Source organism: Tachysurus fulvidraco, chromosome 9 (genome assembly GCF_022655615.1).
Source record: "Tachysurus fulvidraco isolate hzauxx_2018 chromosome 9, HZAU_PFXX_2.0, whole genome shotgun sequence".
NCBI lineage: Eukaryota > Metazoa > Chordata > Actinopteri > Siluriformes > Bagridae > Tachysurus > Tachysurus fulvidraco.
This window is the reverse complement of record NC_062526.1, coordinates 24,460,882-24,483,701: the sequence shown is the minus strand read 5'-3', so window position 1 is coordinate 24,483,701 and position 22,820 is coordinate 24,460,882. Positions and strand designations below refer to the sequence as shown.

Below are 22,820 nucleotides of genomic sequence, written 5' to 3'. Positions count from 1 at the left end.
CTAGGGCAGATGGTACTGCAGCAAGTTTCCTCATAGCTTCAGGGGTGTAATGATTTGCAGTTTTTACTACCCTCGTAGCCTTGCGTCACTCGCTTTGTTCTGGACGATTCGTATATCACGAAGGTTTATCTCTCATATTGTTAGCAAAGGACATTTTTTTTCTCACACCAATCTTCTTGTCCTCATTTCCTGCAGTTCCTGGAGCCTGGGGCAGGCCAGGTCCTTAGGATGTTTTTGTTAGGGACCAAAAAGGAGGCAGTGAAACGCTCCCTCCCCCTCAATAGGCAGGCAGCGGGTGTGGAAATATTGACATTCAGACAGAGAGAGAAAGAGGGAGGGAGGGAGGGAGGGAAGGAGGCCACAGGGGGAGTCGGGATCACCCTGAAAGAGGAGGCATGATGGCAGAGCAGCTTTTTTGGCTCGGATACAGGAGGGAATGAGGGAAGGAGGGTGGGCCTGAGTCAGCGACTTCCTAAACACCACCTCATCCTTCCATTACTCTCTTTCTTGCTCCTCTCTGCCTCATTCTTACGTTCCTTTTTGTCCCTCACCGCTCACACGAATCAAGACCGAAACACGTGCGATTGGTTCGATCGTCTAGATGAGTGTCAAAACATCTGCCACTCCAGTAATCCTGACCATTTATCCTATTAAAAACAAATCTAGACAAGCGTGCAAGTAACAAATAGAAAGCAAGCACAGGTTGAAATCGGTTCGGTGTGAAGGTGGCGGCATGAAGGTAGGACAGCTTGTTGGATCAGACAGAGGTGGAGGAGGGAAGGTGGGTTTACCACAGTCAGATTTCCTAACCATCATTTCTTCAATCCTTCGCTCTCTTTCTGTCTTTCCTTCTCGCACCCTTCGAATTTATTTATTTATTTATTTATTTATTTATTTATTACAGGGACAATGCATATTAATAAACATTTCTGTCAATATGCCAGAGTTAGCCAGATGGCTATTTTTCCACCTGTAGTCCCTAGACAGATGGTAATAGTCACCCTAAAAACATATATAATTAACAATAAAGCTACAATACATTTAATAAAAAATACTACTGTAAGTATTAGCTATAATTCATTCATTCATTCATTCATTCACTCATTTTCTACCGCTTATCCGAACTACCTTGGGTCACGGGGAGCCTGTGCCTATCTCAGGCGTCATCGGGCATCGAGGCAGGATACACCCTGGACGGAGTGCCAACCCATCACAGGGCACACACACACTCTCATTCACACACACACTCACACACTACGGACAATTTTCCAGAGATGCCAATCAACCTACCATGCATGTCTTTGGACCGGGGGAGGAAACCGGAGTACCCGGAGGAAACCCCCGAGGCACGGGGAGAACATGCAAACTCCACACACACAAGACGGAGGCGGGAATCAAACCCCCGACCCTGGAGGTGTGAGGCGAACGTGCTAACCACTGAGCCACCGTGCCTCCCTATTAGCTATAATGTACATTAGAAAGACGAGACGCCGGCAATCAAACAAAATCAGACAAATACATGAACACATACACACACACACACAATAAACAAAAAAACATCAGGGGGCAACAAAAGCAGGTCAAAAACTAGGCTAATGTTGACAGCTCTGGTTAATAACGAACCACTTCTTTAACTGGGTCTTAAATGTACTAAATGTGTTCAGGTTTCTGATGTTTAAAGGGGTTTAAGGTTCCACTCAGTAGCAGCTCGAACAGAAACAAGCGGTTTGGCCAAATCTACTTTTCCTAAAAGGAATGATACAATCTCCCCTCACCGCACCTCCGGTTCTACGATGATCAGCTGTTCGGATGTTGACAAACCGATGGAAGGGAGGGGATGAAAAACCACGAATAATTTTATAAACAAGACATGGATTTGAGAATTTTACCGTGTTTTCCCAGCTGAGTCATCTATATTTTTGTAATATTGGACAAATGTTTGATTTCTTATCACCAGAATTTTAACAGTTCGTTTGTAAAGTGATTTGAAGTGGTTTCAGAGTTGTAACACTAGCCTGTGACCAAACGGGCAAACAGTAAGAGAGATGTGATGGTTAGAGAGTATGATTCGTAACCCAAAGCTTGTGAGTTCGAGTCTCGGCCCGGCCACGACTGAGGTGCCCTTGAGCAAGGCACCGAACCCCCTCAACTGCTCCCCGGGCGCCACAGCATAAATGGCTGCCCACTGCTCCGGGTGTGTGTTCACGGTGTGTGTGTGTGTGTGTTCACTGCTGTGTGTGTGCACTTTGGATGGGTTAAATGCAGAGAACAAATTCTGAGTATGGGTCACCGTACTTAGCCGTACGTCACGTCACTTTCACTTTCATTTGATGGCGAATGCGTCTGAAGTTTGAGGTTGAGGTTGATTTGATTATATTACAGACCTTTTTTTACATTCGATTTTAAAAGACAACAATCAGAACTCAGTGATCAAGGTTACTTGTGTGCGATTTTTTTGCTCACCTACATGAGTGTCAGAACAGCCCACACATGTTATGCCCCATCCCCCCACACCCCGTCTTGCCTTCCTGTTTTTCAGTTAAAATCATAAAAAAAAGTACCAAAGAAACTTGTAAGAGATACAAAGCAACCAACAAGAGGAGTCAGGATCACGCTCTAAGAGGAGGCATGACGGCAGGATGACTTGTTATCTCGGATCGAGGGATCGAGGATGGGCTTGAGTCAGTGACTTCCTAGCCACCACCTCATCCTTCTGTTACTCTCTTTCTCTCTTTGCTTTCGCCCTCTCTCACACATTCATGTCTTTTCCGAACCCTGTGTTGATTCTTGCTGGCTGTAAATGCTTGACGTCCATGATGAATATCAGAAACAGAAAAGCCCACACGTGCCCCACTTACACCGACCGCCGACCGCCAACCCCACCAAACACTCACACCGAAACCCGACCCCCAGCAAGTAGCCCCTCTTATTCATTCATTCATTCATTTTCTACCACTTTATCCGAACCTCTCGGGTCACGGGGGTCATTGGGCATCAAGGCGCCCCTCTTATTAATCTTATTAAATATCAGATAATGTCAATAATCTTGACAACCGTGCAAGAAATCAACAAGGCTTCATGTCACATACTGTATAAACCCCATTTCCACCCCCACCATCACTGGTACAACCCACCCACCGTCACACATGCACAATTGTTTTACTTTTAAAAGAAAATCCTTTTTTAATTCCAACACAAAGCTGTTTTTCATCTGACACCGAAGCCTTCACCACACTGTAAATCTCCATTGGATCCATCAGCTCCATCCTCACTGACACTGAAATGCCAGAGTCTCTGTGAAGTTAATTAAAGACATTAGCCTGGGCTGCATCTCATCCAGATGTGGCTGGACGAGAGTCACAGCAGCATAAAATCCATCTCGGATTAACCTCGTCCTTTCTCTCTCTCTCGTTTTTTAATTGCTCTCCATTATGGAAGAATGATAAAAAGCGTCTCCTGAGCTTCTCCTTTGATATTTAATTGGTCTTCAATCGGATCATGCTACATTACTGCTGGCGTCGTATCAAGATACGTCATGAAATTGGCAACGGGGAAACTCTTGAATGTATTGCAAGGCACATTTAGTACTCTGTGTGTGTGTGTGTGTGTGTGTGTGTGTGTGTGTGTGTGTGTGTGTGTGTGTGTGTGTGCTTGTTTGTACAAAAGATTTCTAGTCTCTATTGTTTAGAGAAACTCTCGCGATTAGCACTCGTACTTCTGTGCGAGATAACCGAGATGCTCCGCTCACCTCACATAAAGATAGAACGATCATATTTCTCCATACAAACATGTACGCACACAGGAGAAATCAATAAATCTCAGTGTTTCCATCACCAAGACAACCGCAGCCCAAATATAGCCACATAACATCGGTGTATTTTTTTTTTTCTTCTTTCAGTCCTGTGCATGAAGTCATAGTGATGAGATCAGTGTTGAAAGTCTTAGCAGGAATCACCGGATTTTGCCACTCGAACGTAGACCGAGTCTGTCATAAAATTAAATCCAGGCATGTGGATGTTTTTTTTTTTAAGTCATAGGGTTGCAGGATGACGGCTAGCATGTTGTATGTTTTTTTACTTAATAGTGAAAATCAGATGCTTTTATCGCAATTGTTCAGCCAAATTAGGAACAAATCATAAACACACACACACACACGATGTGAACACGTACTGAAAAATGGTGCACGATGTGCAACTCGACCAAATCTCACCACCCTTTAAATATTTAATATGGTCCAAAAGCAACACTATATGTTTTATTCTAAAATAAGAAACATGAACAGATGTATAGAGATAAACCTTCTGGATCATTTCTAGCTTTGGTGTTATTTCGATTCATTGTGTTTCGCCTCACACCTCCAGGGTTGGGGGTTCGATTCCCGCCTCCGCCTTGTGTGTGTGGAGTTTGCATGTTCTCCCCGTGCCTCGGGGGTTTCCTCCGGGTACTCCGGTTTCCTCCCCCGGTCCAAAGACATGCATGGTAGGTTGATTGGCATCTCTGGAAAATAATCCGTAGTGTGTGTGTGTGTGTGTGTGAGTGAATGAGAGTGTGTGTGTGCCCTGTGATGGGTTGGCACTCCATCCAGGGTGTATCCTGCCTCGATGCCCGATGACGCCTGAGATAGGCACAGGCTCCCCGTGACCCGAGAAGTTCAGATAAGCGGTAGAAAGTGAGTGAGTGAGTGAGTGTTGAGCTGTGAGGGTTGAGCTGTGTTCTTAAGGCGCTAGTAATCTTTGTTAGACTGAGTGAGTCACTAAAGTGACCTAAGTGATTCGTTTTTTTGTTTTTTTTGTTCATGCTCTGCTGACAGGTTCACAGTTTCAACCTGTTTTACATGAATTCTCTCATGTTTATCTTTCAGGCATTATGCAGATTTGTAATTGCTTTTAATGAACCTTATCAACACACACCGGATCTTTTGTTCATAGCCGAGTGTCATTCATGCATCTTTTGTCGATTCAGTCGATTCAGTGACTCATAGAGAGTGATTGGTGGATTTCTGGAGTAGGATGTGTGTTGATGTGTGTGTGAACGATAATTCTTCTAATTCCAGATATTCAAACATATAAGATGAACATCCAAAAATAAATAAAAAAATCGAACAGTGATAATTATCAGGTTGTATATTTAAGCGAAACCGATTGAATCATTTAACTGAACAGACTCAAATGATTCAAGAGATTAAACAGCGTCATGTAGGCGTGCTATGGTGCCGCAGTTTGAACCATCATCAATAAAATCAGAAACGTTCAAGCAGGTAAAGCTGAAGTAAGTCATGCAGGATTGATAAACACTTCTGTATCTACGTGTTTCTCTTTCCACCTGCGGGTCACGTTGTGTATCTGTCAGGACGTGTTTTTCGGTTTGTGAGAAAAAAGGTCAGAGAGAGGTTTGTGGAGAGGTAAAGTATGAGGCAGCATTTTTGCACACACAAACACACACACTTACACACCTCAGCATGTGTGTGCATGTGTACGCACACACGCACACACACACACACAGAGGCTGAGGCCTCCTGCTTCAGGAAGTCCGCTGCACAGGAGACGTTAAACACTCAGTTCCTGTTTGGCATTTGATTCCACTGCAACTGCACTCACACACACACGCGCGCACACGCACACACACACACACACACACACACACACACACACACATGTACACAGTAGGCCAATTAGGTGGCAAGTCACACACATACACAAACACACACAAGGTGTTCACAGAGTTACGAAAATCCACCACCATTTTCAGTTGAACTGCTCTGTGACACCCCCCCCCCCCACAAAACCCCAAATATTCGGCTGACGTGGTTCAGTCTTGAGTCTGTGCCCAGAAAAACGAAAGCAGTGAGATAGGACACGCACACACACACACACACACACACACACACACACACACACACACACACACACACACACACACACACACCATCATGTCTGGATCACGCCTGACAGGTACGAGCGGATACGATAATCCCAACAGGCCTCGAGGCAGTTCAATCGTTAGCGAAAATGTAACACTCCTGATCCGACGTTTTGGAGCAAATACATGGTCGAGGTTTCATTGAGCTTTAAAAAAGTAACTGCTAAAAAAAATAATAAAACCTTAAATTTTTAGCATTGACTCTAAAAGAAAAAAACACAATCATCCGTTCAAACGAGTATCAAAAGCATAGAGTTAGCAAAAACACAACATGCGCTTGATTAGCATCCATGCTAATGCTATGAGGATTTATGAGGACTTGTTGCTTATGTAACACACAACATTGTACAAAAAAAGACAGTTAATAATGACAGATTTCAATTTTTTTTTCACATGATCTCCAGGAAATCTATATGATGCAACTTCCTGTTGTGGAATATTCCAAATATTCCATAGAGGTGAACGTGTTCACGTAACAGCGTCGATCAAATAAATGAACATGTCCTTGTTTTATGTGTGAAACTATTCAATTAAAAAAAAATGCAGTATTTCCTTTAACATTTACTTTGAGTGAATTTGCAAACATTTTGTGTGGGAAAATATTTGTATTTTTATTTTTGTGAGTTTTTTTTTTTTTGTAACTTTTCTATGAATATATCACGTCTAGGATTTTAGAGGAAAACAGAAACGTAAGCCGTAAACATTTCTTCCTCTTCTTTTCTCCTCGGCTTTCCCGTGACGTCCGCACCGCCGGTCGTTTCTCACGTATCGTTTCGAGCTCGTTTTCAGCCTCTCTCATTCAGCTCAGATGAAATCATTCATCCCGTCGCTTTTCAGACGTCCCACACGCTCGGGCAAGGTATATTTAGCAGCGCGGATCGTGTGGCGCGTCAGACAAAACAGGAGCGATTTCGCTCGTAGTGCAACTTCGGTTACATGAAACCGGAGCGTGTGATATTGCACTGACGGACAGATGGAGGGAAATAAACGTGTGCCTGGAGCAGGAGTGATGTCACTACTTAGACTAAAGACGGAGGACAGAACAACACACACTCCAGGAATAGAAGCTCAGAGGTTTGTGTTCTCACAAGGTGGTGTTTTCTATGGTCGGGTCCTGACATGGGAACCGGGCCGCCGCCAGAAGTGCGCAAATTTGTGTCTTGCCCATCAAAGTTTCTAAGATCTGATTGGGTGAGCAGCCTACAGCCAATAAACAGTGAATGAACAGAGTTGTTCACCGCTAGCCTCACGCTACTGTCAGTCCGACATGCTTTTTTCTACGTTTTCTCAATTTGTGTATCGTTTTTTAAGCCGATAATTTAATACTAGTGCTGAATGTGTGTCTGTATCCATCACATCAGAGGATACGTGAAGCTAATTCCACACAGATGCTAATAATGGGGGGCATGACGAATTAGTGGTTAGCACGTTCGCCTCACACCTCCAGGGTTGGGGGTTCGATTCCCGCCTCCGCCTTGTGTGTGTGGAGTTTGCATGTTCTCCCCGTGCCTCGGGGGTTTCCTCTGGGTACTCCGGTTTCCTCCCCCGGTCCAAAGACATGCATGGTAGGTTGATTGGCATCTCTGGAAAATTGTCCGTAGTGTGTGAGTGTGTGAGTGAATGAGAGTGTGTGTGTGCCCTGTGATGGGTTGGCACTCCGTCCAGGGTGTATCCTGCCTCGATGCCCGATGACGCCTGAGATAGGCACAGGCTCCTCGTGACCCGAGAAGTTTGCATAAGCGGTAGAAAATGAATGAATGCTAATAATGCTTATGTTTCCCATGACGGAAATAATTACACTACCAAAGCGGCATGTGACGGACGCGGGTTTGGGTTGTTGTGTTGTTTCTCTGGCACGAGGACTACAACACTTAGACAACAAACACATCGTTACATCACTGATTATTTTACTCTTTTATCACACATCGATGTTGATGTTGTAAAGCTGTACAAACTCGAACTCTCTGCAAAGGGAAAAAAAAACAGTTTGGTAAAAATATCTGAAAAATGTTGATTTATTTCATTAATTAATTATTTATTTAGCTTCTTATCCATTCTTAAATATAATGTTGTTGTTATATAGAGAGACATTTAAGTACCGTATCTCGATTCATGGAAACGTTCAGACACGTGAAGGAAATCGTCGGGTGAAAGAAATTTTGTAAAAATGAAATGAAATTTTTATTTCCATCACTGTAACTTCAGCGCTGTTTATTATTTACTATTAAATTCTACAAATCTGTTCCTGGCGATGTACAGCGTCTGAGACTCCCGGGGTAAGTGCACGTTTCCCAGCTCGTAAACGACACACCCGCTTTTGTCTCGTAAACCATTGTGGATTTGACTCAGGAGTTTTTTTTTACTTTTCTTTCTGAACGCGGAGGAAAAAAAAAAGTAAAGGCCTAGCGTGGGATTGAGTAACGCCGCACATTTCCCAACGTGTGTGTGTGTACAGTATGCGTGCGTGTGTGTGTGTGTGTGTGTGTGTGTTCGTTGTTGTCAGGACGTGTTTGTTGTGTTTGTGTTCGAGAAGCGGTTGTGTGGGTAAAGTATGAGGCAGTTAGAAAAGCACGCTGTCAGCCCTGCTGCCGAGTCCAACGCTCTTTAGAAACTTTAGATAATGAAGTTTTTGTGTGTTGTTTTTTTTTTTCCCCCTCCTTCAATTTATAACATTTGTTGTCTACTGCGGTTATCGATATTCATCTCAGTCCTGAATTGATATCTACACTCTATATAACCCTAATTTATATTCGGAACCTAAAAAACAAAAAAAAAACAACAACAGAAGCCTAATGAAAGAACTTCCTCCCGTTTTTGTTGTGTAAATGTTCAGTATCGAACGTCTCTGTCATGTCTCGAGACACAACACTCGGAGCTTTCGTTTTGAAATCTGTAGTGTTTTATAAGTATTTCTGTTTTTCTCTAGAAAACTAGGAGCAAAATATTCATAGAAAAGGGTTGTTTTTTTCACGCAGATGTTTGTATGTTCAGAGTGAACGTTGAAATCAAACCCGTTTCTGCTCGCCGAGATGCTCCGAGTGTTTGTTCGGATTTACCTTCGACACTAAAATCCAGTGTAAAAACAGAGGATAAAACGCACGTCTAAAACACACTGAAGGAACGACAGAGTCCTGACTCATTTTAGATCAGACTCACAGACACAACATCAGACGTTTGTTTAGACTGAATGAAAACGTCCCATAAGTCCATTTCTCAGAGCACTGATGTACTGGTTAAAAATAAATAAATAAAGGAAACAAAAAAGGTGTATAAATTGAATCATTATTTTAAATAATAATTATTTTAAATGGGGCATGTGGTAGCCTAGTGGTTATGGGCTAACGATCGGAAGGTTGTGAGTTCGAGCCCAGATCCACCAAGCTGCCACTGTTGGGCCCCAGAGTAAGGCACTTAAGCCTCAATTGCTCAGCTGTATAAAAAAAAAAGAGAGAGATCATGTAAGCCACTCTGGACAAGGGCATCTGCCAAATGATTTACATGTAAATGTAAACAAATATTTTTAAAAATTTTAATATTATTTGTTCAATTATTACTAAATTGTTATAAACAAATGCATCAATACCTGGATATGTTTTTACTTTGAATTTCCTTTTTTTTTTTTTTTTAGAAATAAATTGTCTTATTAAGTTTTATTTGTCATAGAAACATTTTAGATATTTTTCCCCCAACGTCGCTGTAGAATTCTCTGTTCTGATTGGCCAGAAGGCTTTGGTTTTTATTTATTTATTTATTTATTTATTTATTGTAAGAACGGCGCTGACAGTTGATCGGATACATATGATTGTTGATATGGTGAATTGTCTGGAAGATTGATTATTATGGTCTGTGGAAGGAGTCGTCAGTTTCGGCGCTTTGTAAGATGAAATTTTCCGACATGTTCAGGACGGAAAAAAATGTTCTTTGTAGTTCACTGTTTACTGTATAAGCAAGCTGTTTCGTCTGGGATTTATGTTTGTTTGTTTGTTTGTTTGTTTGTTTTGTTATTTTGTTTAGTTTGCTTATAAACTACTAAGAAATGTAAGAAAAAATTCAGCTGGCGATGAAATGACCGTTTAACATCAATCAAAGGAGCTGCAACATTAAATGTAACTATAAAAGGATAAAAAAAATTATGCTTTTTTTTTTAATGACAAATTATTAGTAATTTTTTAATACTTTACACGAGTACACGGTGTAAGAGGAATAAATATAATACTTAATGAGAATAATAATATAATGTGAACGTATGAAACCAGTCCTCGTGTTTCATCCCATCATTTTTAATTCTTTATTAAATTCTTTATTCAATTAAAAAAAAATCTAACTATTAAATAAAATATTCAATTCTTTATTTATTTATTTATTTATTTATTTATTTATTTATTTATGGCAAAAACAATTCTGCTGAACAAACCTCTTGTACTGTAAAATAACTGCCCTGAATTGGGGCAAGTGCTGATTCCACAGGGTGCAGATTCATCTTTTCCTTTTCGCGTGCAATTGAATCTGTTTTTTTTTTTTAAATCTTCAGGCTCATGGAAACACCGAGGCTGAGCCGCAGCCCACACTTCTTCTTCTTCTTTGAATTCTCCTCCTTTTATTTCTTTGTGTATTAAATGTTACCGAGGGCGGGTGCAGAGTTTCCGTACTGTAGCGCTGTGCCCCGGTGCCTCAGACATATTTGAGTCACTTGTTGCGTGCGTGATTGATAACGAACCCACGTTACAATGGGATGCAAAAAAAAAAAGAAATTAATTCTTTGAAAATGACGATTTCATTTTTTTTTTTGTCTTCTTCTGAGAAATGCACATTTACATATGGAGAGTTTCTAGCTGATTGTATAATCTGTTTGTTTCTATATGGGAACTTTATAGTACACAGTTCTAGAAGTGGAATGATTTATGATCACACTTTATGTCACTGATACTGAAATAAATTGCTTCATCTCAAGGTTTTTTCTTTCTTTCTTTGCCTTGAAAATGAAGTGATGTAATAATCAGTACATTTATCAGTACGTGTGACCGAGTGACACGGATCGACGGCTCGATCGGATCGTAAAGCCTTGGTGTCGTATAAGCCTGGATCGTTCAGAATGATCTCTATCCTGAGTGTAATTTCAGCTGGATTGAAAGGACAGGTGTGGATCTGAAATAATTCAGTACGTTTTTATTCCTACATTGTGTGGTGTTTTTTTTCCCCCTTGAAATCCCACCCTCGCAGAAATACTGCCACAAGCGGCGGCCCGGAGCTCAGCGAGGCGGAGATCCCTGGGCCACGTGCACATCCATGATCATTAATGTATAATGACGGGATTTTCTGGAGGGTGACGGATGGCTTTGTGTGCCGTGTTACTGAATCGTAAAATAAACAGTGTCACATTTACCACAGTCAGCTGTTTTAGTGAAAGTGTTGATGTGGAGCCATGTCGCTCTGGTGTGTGTGTGTGTGTGTGTGTGTCTGTGTGTATATTAGATAGACAGCATTAGGCAGACAACCTTATCTAGAGCGACTTACATTTTTATCCCTTTTTCAATTACTGAGTAATTGAGGGTTAATTGGACCTGGGATTCGAACACACAACCTTCTGATTGGTAGACCAACACCTTAACCACTTTGGGTGTGTCTGTGAGTGTGTGTGTGTGTGTGTGTGTGAACAGCTAATTCCTCAGCAGCACATCCCTGAAAGAAGAGAAGATTGTTTTTTAGAGGATAAGGAGTGGATTTAAACCAGTGATGTACTGTATATGTACTGTACTGTATATGTACTGTATATGTACTGTATATGTACTGTGTATGTACTGTATATGTACTGTGTATGTACTGTACTGTATATGTACTGTACTGTGTATGTACTGTATATGTACTGTGTATGTACTGTACTGTATATGTACTGTACTGTGTATGTACTGTACTGTACTGTGTATGTACTGTACTGTATATGTACTGTGTATGTACTGTGTATGTACTGTACTGTATATGTACTGTGTATGTACTGTACTGTGTATGTACAGTATATGTACTGTATATGTATTGTATATGAACTGTATAGCGAGCTGACTGGCGGCTGCTGTCTCACATGAGCTGAAGGAATACAGTAAATTCTCCTGTCCCTGAATAATCCAAGTCCATCACAGGAGCTTAGTAGCTCTTTTACGACAGGCTGAAACTCTCTTTTCTGTCTTCACCCCTAACGTCCCACGTGTGTCTGCGTCCAGACAGGTGATAAATTACTGCTTTATGTTTAATTTGGACTATTTCAGGAATGTCATCCCCGTGAGGTATAAGAACAGACATTAAGAAAACACCCGAGCGAGCACCGCTCACGGCTCGCGTCTTTACTTCCAACACAAAGCACCTTTCAGATGTTATTGTGAGACTTCTGTTGTTGTCGTTTCTGAAATAATTGTTTACTTTGCACAAGTGAGTTTGGTGAGTTCTCCATCGCCGTGCTTTGTTGATTCATTTGATTCATTTGAGTCATTTGAGTTGATTCATTGTGTTCTGGTTCACCCAAAATGTGCAGTTTGATCAGGATAAAACAGGAGTATTGGTTTTATAAAATAGGACGATCTTTTTTTTTGTTTTTTTTGTTTGTTTGTTTGTTTGTTTGTTTGGAAAGTAATCATTAATTCAGTTTAAAAAATTTGTTCATGAATGAATCATTTCTGAACCAAACATCTGTATTAGGGATGTAACGCAAGGCTGTGTCTGTGTTTACTGCTCCAAATATTTAAGAGGCCAAGCACTAACTGCTCGCTGACACACGCTTAGATTTATACCTCTTTTCCTCCTGCAGCGATGTTTAGGAGATGATGATGATGATAATGATGATGATGATGATGATGATCATGGTCAGATCGGTCCTGTTCTTTGAAAGCGAAAGAGGGTTTGTTTTTGTCTTCTGTCAATCAGAGACACTTTGTGACTCGGTGGATGCATGTTTTTATCCCTCCCTGATTGGTGGCTGTTGCGTGATTAAGGTCAGAATCGACTCCCAACAAACCCATAAAGCTGTTTTGGATGTCGCCACGGAGAGTAGGCAATGTGTGAAAGCCCCTTCTTTATCGATATGGGAAGTCAGCCAAGCATAATATGTTTCAAATTCTATGCAAATTTGCATCACAAGCAGGTGGATGGAAACCTTCATCATTCTCTCTCTCTCTCTGTCTCTGTCTCTGCTTGGCTTGCTCTTGTCTCTCCCTGATGCATCTTTGTCTAGAGAGTAATCCTGACCAGACGTGAGAGAGAGAGTCCCGGAGTCCTGCGTCCCGTGTCCTCATCCCACTCCTATAACACTCCCGCTTTCGTGCCTCATACCTCCCTCATACCTCAGACACCATTTTTTCCACTACAAGTCCCGGGTTCATTTCTCTACCAGGACATGAGAAAAAAAACTTTATTTTAAAAAATAAATAAATAAATAAATAATTAAGCTCGTTTTAAGCTCTCGGCTTTGCGTGGCACCTTTACGATGTCAGAGTGATGTAGAAACCGAAAATGGATCAGCTTTGTTACGTTGCGAGCACAGAATACAGTGCACGGCTAGAATACGAGTAGTGTAGCTGGAGAGAATCATTCATGCGGTACAGTCGTGAGTACATCGTTGCGGTCCTGGAACATTCTCTGACTCATCTCTGACATCCGCTGCAAAATGATGACTCAGAGCAGAAGGCCAACATTTCAGATCTGTCTTTGATTCTGCATTCTCTCTCTCTCTAAATGTGTGTGTGTGTCGCTGTGTGTGTGTGTGTGTCTCTGTGTGTGTGAGACGCAGAGAGAGATAGACAGAGAGAGAGAGAGGGTGGGTGAGAGACTTTATCTGTATGTCTGTAGCTTTCCATCTACATCTTTGAATAATTCTGGAAATAACTTGTTTCTGAGCACGTGTTCATTTCAGTTTATGGCTTTGTGATGCATTTTGAATTTTTTCCCCATGAAGTATGTTTATATGAAATGTTAGCCAATCCCCTAAGTTGTGTGTGTGTGTGTGTTGTGTGTGTGTGTTTTCCATACATGCTTGTGCTTTGAGTGTTTTCATTCCTGCAACAGTTAGATTTTGTGTGTGTGTGTGTGTGTGTGTGTGTGTGTGTGTGTGTGTGTGTGTGTGTGTGTGTGTGTGTGTGTGTGTTTTCCATACATGCTTGTGCTTTATGAGTGTTTTCATTCCTGCAACAGTTAGATAGTGTGTGTGTGTGTGTGTGTGTGTGTGTGTGTGTGTGTGTGTGTGTGTGTGTGTGTGTGTGTGTGTGTGTGTGTGTGTGTGCGCATGCTGTGTTTACGAGACGCTTTGAACGAGAGCTGTGGTCCTAAGGACACCAAAGTACCTGCATTCCACACACTCTATACACACTATCTCTAACCCTAAGGGAATCTTTCCGCTCCCTACACCCTAATCCCTACACCCTAATCCCTACAACCTACATACTTCCACTTGAACCCTTGTCCTAGATAAACTATATCAGTTTATCAAGTTACAGCATGTACATTACAATCTAAAAGTTTACTGCTGCAGAGAACAGATTTAAAAAATCAAATAGTTCAATTTATTTTTCTTACTATTATGCTTATCTTTCTTATCCTTCTTCTTCTTCTTCTTCTTCTTCTTCTTCTTCTTCTTTAAAATTTGTACCGTGTTTTAAACTGAAAAACACACCGAAAATACTGATTGTGATATATAATTAACTTAAATTATTTTTATATTAAAAAAAATAATTAATAAATAAATAAAAACAAAGAAACAAACAAATAAATAAATATCTAAAATATTTTATTGCTGCTAAAATAAAAAATCCTTTGCGGCCAAATGTTTTTGAATTTTTCTTTTTAAATTGTTTAGTTTTTACAAAGTAAAAAAGTCAAATGAATAGCTTTAAAATGTCTTCCACATTTTTATATTTATATAATATATTATTGAATTTTTATTTGATTAATTAAAATGTAATGTAATTTAAAAAAGTAATATCTATAAAATGAATGAATGAATACTGAACACTTTTACTAATGTCTTGTCTATAAAAATGTCACCTGAACCTCAGGACTAGAAAGAGGTTTAAAACGTACACATTGCACCTTTAACCAAACAGTAGCGCTGCTGGGTTTACACAACCAACAGTTATCTTTTGTATTGTGTGTGTGTGTGTGTGTGTGTGTGTGTGTGTGTGTGTGTGTGTGTGTGTGTGTGTGTGTGTGTGTGTGTGTGTGTGTGTGTGAGTATGTGTGTGTGTGTGAGTATGTGTGTGAGTGTGTGTGTAAGTGTGTTTGTATATGTGAGTGTGTGTGTAAATGTGTGTATATGTGTATGTGTGTGTGAATGTGTATGTGTGTGTGTGTTTGTGTGTGTGTGTGTGTGAGAGAGAGAGAGTGTGTGTGTTATTAAAGCCGTCTGAAAGTTGTAGCAATTTCTATTCAGGAATCTAAAGCACATCTGCTCTGTGCAGCACGAGTGTCTACGTGCATGCAGGTGTCTGTGAGACACAGTTATTCATCAGCGCTCGCTCTCCTCAGGTGACCTCAGATTCCCTGAGACTCATTCTGGGGAAAGTGTGGCATGACTCACCATTCAAACACTTCAGACAGGTGGAGAGGTTAGAGAGCGTCTCTTTTAATAAGGGCCTTACAAAAACACCTGTCATAGCCCGTTGGAGGATGAGTAAGACTTCGGTCGTCGTGCCAGTTCTCAGCATTCCTTTCAGGGACACCTAGACATGTAGACACATATGCTTTCGCCAGTTGTACTTCTTTTACTCTGATTTTTCTCGATTACACGCTAATAGCGATAACCATTAGATAATAATTTAAGTTAGATATACGGTAGATCGTGATCATGGTGTCAGACAGGAAGTGGAAGAGCAGAGTGAGTTGGCCTTCACCCTCTAAGCCACTTTTATGGCATTGAGTCAACGAATCAAATTCCCAGAGAATTTCGATTCACAGAAATCGTTTGCGGCCATTAGCCCCGCCCCTTTAACGAGTCTGGTTCCTCTTGAGGTTTCTTCCTCATATTATCTTTTTCCTTGCCACTACCACCTCAGGTTTGCTCGTTAGGGCTAAACATAGATTTTATATAAAACTTTATTATTATTATTTGTCCGTAAAGCTGCTTTTACGAATAAAATTGAACCGAATTTTTATAGATGCTTCACAAGTACTTCAGAGTTCATTGTGGAGGTTCAGCGATGTTGAATTCTTCAACAGTCGCTTATTTACATTTACGGCATTTAGCAGACACCCTTATCCAGAGTGACTTACAACTGAGGGTTAAGGGCCTTGCTCAGGGGCCCAGCAGTGGCAGCTTGGCGGACGTGGGGTTCGAACCCATAACCTTCCGACCAGTAGCCCAATACCTTAACAACTGAGCTACCACACCGTATCATCTGTGAGGAACGTTTTTGAAAGGACGTTACAGCGAGTTTCAGGACAGACTTTATTATCTCCAGTAAAGGCTAGAGAAGGAACGACTGTTTGTCTGACCGTCATAACGTAATGCATTCTGGATGCTGCGACTGTGCACGTCGTACTTCAGCATCTCAGTCGTGGTTTGAGGAAGACATTAATTAAGCAGGGTGCTATCTAAAGAATATGAACTCTGCTCTCCTCTTCCTGTTTGACTCAGATTTCCAGGCTGTCCTACAGGCGTACGAGTCATCGCACTCGGTTCTCATCCATAAATCCTGCCGTTTGGTTGTTTGGTGCGTGCACATTTTTATTCCCTTAATCACTAGCAGCTAATATCTTTATGAGCCGCACAATCTGATGCATCGCAGAGCTGTTCTGATTACACATCCAAGAAAAAGTAAAAGGAAAGGTAGCGGCTTGTCTTCCGACTTCGGCGCTCGTTTTAGCTAGCACTTAATTATTGCTCCAGGTCCTGATGATTCCTTGTGTGGGAATTCACATCCCTGTTTAATAACCAGGCAGCAGATTATGAGAAAGCCACGTCAGCCACGTCAGGATAAAGAGTCAGACATTAAACCGGTGTAAATTCAGCTCATTAAAGACTTCAGTAATGGTAGTGATATTCGCTGATGATTCATTCCTGTTGGGAAAATATGTTGAATTAAAGCACCACAATTTTGAAGAGCTTTTTTTTTTTTTTTTTTTTTTTAAAAGCAAACAGATGTGAAAGGATTTTCATAAAAATGAAGAATAAGAATAATGAAGGGGTTTTATTAGATTTAGTTTGATTCGATTCAATTTGATTCGATTCGGTTGTATTCATGGTGTCGTTTGGGGAAAAACGATTCTTTAAGGATCTTTAATTTTCACAAAACAGGTTCGTCCAAGGATCCCTGGATCGTTTAGGGTTCTCTGTCTCTTGACGGTCTAAAGGGTTTTAAAGGTCTTCATGGATGTTTAACGGTTCTAGCTTTCTAGCGTCCTGTATAGAAACCTTTAATGATTCCTCCAGAGGAACATGTCTGTTACAGGGTTCTGCACAGGATCTGAACAAAATAAGCACCATATGTAGCGTTAGCTCTGGATTCCTCAGGAACCTTTTCTGAAAAGGAAACTCTTTGTCACAGGCTTCAAACATACAGTACATAGAACCTTCAAGGCTTTCCCAAAACGACTGGCTAAGGATATGTATGATTGATTTGCACTTGAGGGAAGTTTTCTTTGGCTATTTCAGGGTTATGTCATTTTAAATAGGTTCTACTTCTAGACCGCTTCCATCTGTTCATCAGGATCCACACCAAAACATTTTTACTCATAGGGTCATAGGTTGATAGTGCTCTTAAGAATTCCTGAAGGCGAAGCTTTTTTATGTAAGTTTATAGAAGTGACTTCTTCTCGGATCCTTTTCTGAAAGTGTGCAAGATGGAAGAGTGGATGAGTGTAGTATAATCTTTATTTCTTAGCAATAATGATCTGAATTGTTGGCATTTCCATTGGAGACTTTTAATAATGAAAAAAAAAAAGGTTCCATATAACAGGCTTCATCAGGGAACCCATAAAACAAGGCGAGATTCAAAGTACACCCTCTTTGGAAAAGTGTAATTATTCATACCTCTTACTCACCAAGAGCTGTGATTGCTTAGGGGAGAAAACTTTTCCATTTGTTTGTGTGTGTGTGTGTGTGTGTGTGTGTGTGTGTGTGTGTGTGTGTGTGTGTGTGTGTGTGTGTGTGTGTGTGTGTGTGTGTGTGTGTGTTTAAAATCATTTCTTGCTGTCGTGTTTTTCCCACTTCCTCAGTTCCACATTCACTCTGCGTGGCCATGTCTCCATCTCATCCTCACTAATCACACCCCTGGAGCAGATTTATTTCAGATAATATGATGCTACTGATCTAAATTTGCCTTTAACCTGAACATGAACGGAAAAAAAACATATAACGCAGGACCTTCAGCTCCACCCAGATATTCCAGAGCTGTAAATAATGAGAGATTAGACAAAAACCTCTGGTATGCTTTTTACATCATGCTTTTTTTTTACCACCTCACCTAATATCTGCCTATTTCTGTGTGTTTTTTTGTCCGATTCATTGGAAGGATTTAAACGGCTAAAAGCAGGAGCTTATGCAGCAAGCAGCTTCCTCTACAAACAAACGCGTGCGCACGTGTGGACGGAGACTCGGTCAGTCCGTCTGGCTTTAGATACAGGGAATAATTTGTGGCCTGCGGGAGCCTGACCTCGGGCGGACGCCCTCAATCCAGTGCTGGCTGCTGGTGCTGGACACACACACACACACACACACACACACACACACACAAGCAAATGTTTAGACTGCTGATTAAATCCTCATGTTCTCTACACTACTGATTTCATAGCAGCACTATTTTTAATACCGTGTTACACCGCAGCGCTGTAGAACTTTCTAAAACAGCAGCTCAGACAGTAGCTTAAATCCCAGGTTTTTATCAGCGTTATCGTTTCTATAGTAACGGCTAATTCAGAGAATGAGTCTCCAGTGTCAGAGTTTTGCGGTTTATACGCGTATAAATGAATAAAAAGCATTACATAAGTTGACACGATGATGTAGTCACTCCCATTTATTAGCAATAATTATGTTGTGCTGCTGAACAAACCTGGGTACAGTGTGAGAGTCAGAGGCCACCGTGGAGGTACAGAAAGACTCGTAGAAGTGCTAAGCGATGCAGGATTGCGTGTGGACTCATGTAGGGAAGAGAGGCGGGTGGAGACGGAGACGGCCAGATGTAGCGTCTCAAACCACCGCGTTGCTGCTTCACCCGTCTGCAAATAGCAGCGGAATGTGTTCGCTAAATGAGAGGCATCCTGCCATGTTGTCTTCACTGTGGGTTTTCTTTTTTTTCTCTTCTTCTTCTCCTTCTTCTTCTTCTTCTTCTTCTTCTTCTTTTTGTACTCAGCAGCTACACACACACACACACACACACACACACACACACACACATTGTCTTAATAAGATAAACTATCAAACAATGAGTTTTCACAGGCAGTGCAGGGGAAGTCCGAAATAAAGCAATTCACACACACCATGTGCAGGTGTTCATGCACAGTCATTTTAGCACTGGCCACACACACACACACACACACACACACACACACACACACACACACACACACACACACACACACACACAGAGAGAGAGAGAGAGAGAGAGAGAGAGAGAGAGAGAGAGAGAGAGAGAGAGAGAGAGAGAGAGAGAAAGTGTGTCTGATTTTCTTGCTTTATTACTGAGGTATAAGTGTTAGGCAATGCTAATTATGCTAATAATATTAAGCCATCACACCACTAGCTAGTTAACTGGGTGTATGCCAGTAAGATGAATGTTAGCAGATAAACTGTATGTTAGATATTAAGCTGGATGTTAGCTAGTAAACTGAATGTTAGCAGATAAACTGTATGTTAGATATTAAGCTGGATGTTAGCTAGTAAACTGAATGTTAGCAGATAAACTGTATGTTAGATATTAAGCTGGATGTTAGCTAGTAAACTGAATGTTAGCACATAAACTGTATGTTAGATATTAAGCTGGATGTTAGCTAGTAAACTAGACATTAGCTAGTAAACTGGATGTTAGATATTAAGCTGGATGTAAGCCAGTAATTTGGATATTAGCTAGTAAACTGGAGGTTAGCTATTAAGCAGGATGTTAGCTATTGAACTGGATGTTAGCTAGTAAACTTGATGTTAGCTAATTAACTAGATTCTAGCTAGCAGGATATATGACCTAAAATCACTGTTAAATCCACTTGCATTTGTAGTTTTATATTGTAATTGAAATATTAAGTTTGCTTTGCTTATGCTGTTTTTTTTTTTGTTTGTTTTTGCACATTCCTGACTAGCACTGAAGCTTAGCTGTCTAGCTTGCAGCTTCTTTACTGTGCGATAAATAATGGCAGGCTTTTCAGGAAGTGGTTTCTTTCAGCTCTGAAATGAGTTGAAGTAATGCCCTGAATTTCAAAGTGAAAACACTGTTCTTCATGCTATCAGTAACTAGCGCTTTGCTTGGCTGTCTCTGCTCTCTCGTTCTCTGGGTGGCTAATTTAATAAACTAATAGCATGTTGTTTTTCTGAAATAGTGAGTCACCAAGTGTAAAATGTTATGATTCAGTTCAAAGGTCTCAGAATAACTAAATGGGATCTGAGTCTCAACTCACTTCACTGCTTTAGAGGCATATCTCAGTGAAAAGTCGTTTTTGATGTATTTAGAGATTTGTAAATTTATCCCTGAATTGTGTGAAGACCGTGTGGTTTTGGTTTATTTGTTTATAATTTATTTATAATTTATATAGGTTTATTTGCTAATAATGAACAATGTTTTTTCTTTTTAAAGGACAGAATTAATGTCCACAGGTTAAGTTAGTTTAGATCACTTATGTTGTAGCCATATGTTATGTTGTAGCTACAAGTTACGTTGTAGTTATGTTACATTGCAGTTATGTTACGTTGTAGTTATGTTACGTTGTAGTTATGTTACGTTGTAGCTATGAGCGGGGCTGTCAAGTGTCATACATTTGAGTCTTTTCTCAAGCTCTCCCGCCACATATCATATTTCTCACACAGAAAAACTTTTTGACAATTTATCATATATTTAATATGCCGCAGCGCCCAAAATGTATCTGTCCGCACCGCTGTCTCTATGGAACCGGGCAGGAATCAAGCGCGTCTCAGGTCTTAGTCGAGCCTGACACTTATCAGCCAATCAAAAAAAGAGGCAATCAGAAAAATAGCACTATCTGGGTAAGATTTAACGCAAGAACCAATGAAAAAAAAAACATATTCATTAGAGAGGGTATTTTCAATGGTCGGTTTGAACAAAACCTCAACACGAAACAGCTTGTCTCTGGACGGGACATTGTCCTCAATCATGACACTAAAGATGTCTGGGCTTGAGCCGAACTGTTTTAAATGGGAGCAACATTATAAATGATAAAGGGGCCTAAAAAGGCAACAAACACTTACAATAAACACCACCAGTCATAATCTCTCTCTCTCTCTCTCTCTCTCTCTCTCTCTCTCTCTCTCTCTCTCTCTCTCTCTCTCTCTCTCTCACTCACTCACTCACACACACACACACACACACACACACACACACACACACACACACACACACACACACACACACAAATAAATGGAAATTAAACAAATACTTTTGTTTAAAGGGGGGTGCATGGGTGTTGGAGATGTCACGCTTCATTTTAATCTGTTTATGTGGAGCGTCCACTGTACAAGTTACTATGGAAACAATAATGCGCATTCATATAAACCTGTGATTTGAAGCCGAACTGACCAATCAGGATCCAGAATTCAATCACGCTGTGTTAACGAGGCTACTAGTAAATGTACGTTTATGGAAGAGCCTTTGTTTTCATATTATGTTCTCTTCAGCTGTGATCTCTCTAAAAAGTTTTTTTTAATACGTGTATTTAGACGATTGTGTGCAAAAGTAACAGCAAGAGCTCTCAAATAATCTCAGCAGGAGCAATCGGTGAATTGCGGCACTTTTAAATTAGCAGCGAAGTGGAAAGATGGCTTTTTATAGCGAGACTCGGATTTCTCTGCACATCGTGTGTCACTTCTCTCTCTCTCTCTCTCTCTCTCTCTCTCTCTCTCTCTCTCGCCGTGTTCCTGGAAAGCATCAGCTGTAATGCGATTCAGCTCCTCTACCTTTAGTCAGTCATTTAATCAAGATATATTCTATATGCTGCCGTGATACGCATCGATTTTTTCAACACAGAGAGAACCTGAGTCATTTCAGACGCGTGTAAATGTCTCAGTGTAACGACTCCCTCCTAGTGAAATACGGTCAGTCGTACATTTGACTTCGGGTTAATGATGGCTGATGATATTATTTTGTTAAATTAATCAGACATGGAATTTAGTTAGTTAGGAAGGAGTCTCCGGTGCCAGCGCGTTTGTTGTGTTCAAGGCATTTTGGAAAGATTAAAAAGTCGTAATTACTAGTGGGAAACTCTGGATTTTATTTGACTCGGGGAGTCATTAAGAAAACATGGTGGACGAAGAGACAAAGAGATTGAGAAATATAAAATATATACACAACACTGGGTTTTTTTTACATTTTTTATTTTATTTACAATCAAACAAGCTAATTACCAGCACTGTACAATTACGATATAACACGTTAGCCTCACACCTCCAGGGTTGGGGGTTCGATTCCCGCCTCCGCCTTGTGTGTGTGGAGTTTGCATGTTCTCCCCGTGCCTCGGGGGTTTCCTCCGGGTACTCCGGTTTCCTCCCCCGGTCCAAAGACATGCATGGTAGGTTGATTGGCATCTCTGGAAAATTGTCCGTAGTGTGTGAGTGTGTGAGTGAGTGAATGAGAGTGTGTGTGTGTGTGTGCCCTGTGATGGGTTGGCACTCCATCCAGGGTGTATCCTGCCTTGATGCCCGATGACGCCTGAGATAGGCACAGGCTCCCCGTGACCCGAGAGTTTGGATAAGCGGTAGAGAATGAATG

General features: G+C 40.9%; 1 protein-coding gene and 1 long non-coding RNA gene across 3 annotated transcripts in view; one reads left to right on the top strand and one right to left on the bottom strand.

Annotated features, from left to right (window-relative positions):
- Nucleotides 1-22,820, top strand: part of bach2b (BTB and CNC homology 1, basic leucine zipper transcription factor 2b) — a 103,255-nt gene that overhangs the window by 30,039 nt on the left and 50,396 nt on the right. The window lies entirely within an intron of this gene.
- Nucleotides 17,985-20,991, bottom strand: LOC125145532. The gene is made up of 2 exons (XR_007143931.1): nt 18,945-20,991; nt 17,985-18,587 (listed from the first exon to the last, which is right to left on the bottom strand). It is a non-coding gene; the product is annotated as an uncharacterized LOC125145532 (long non-coding RNA).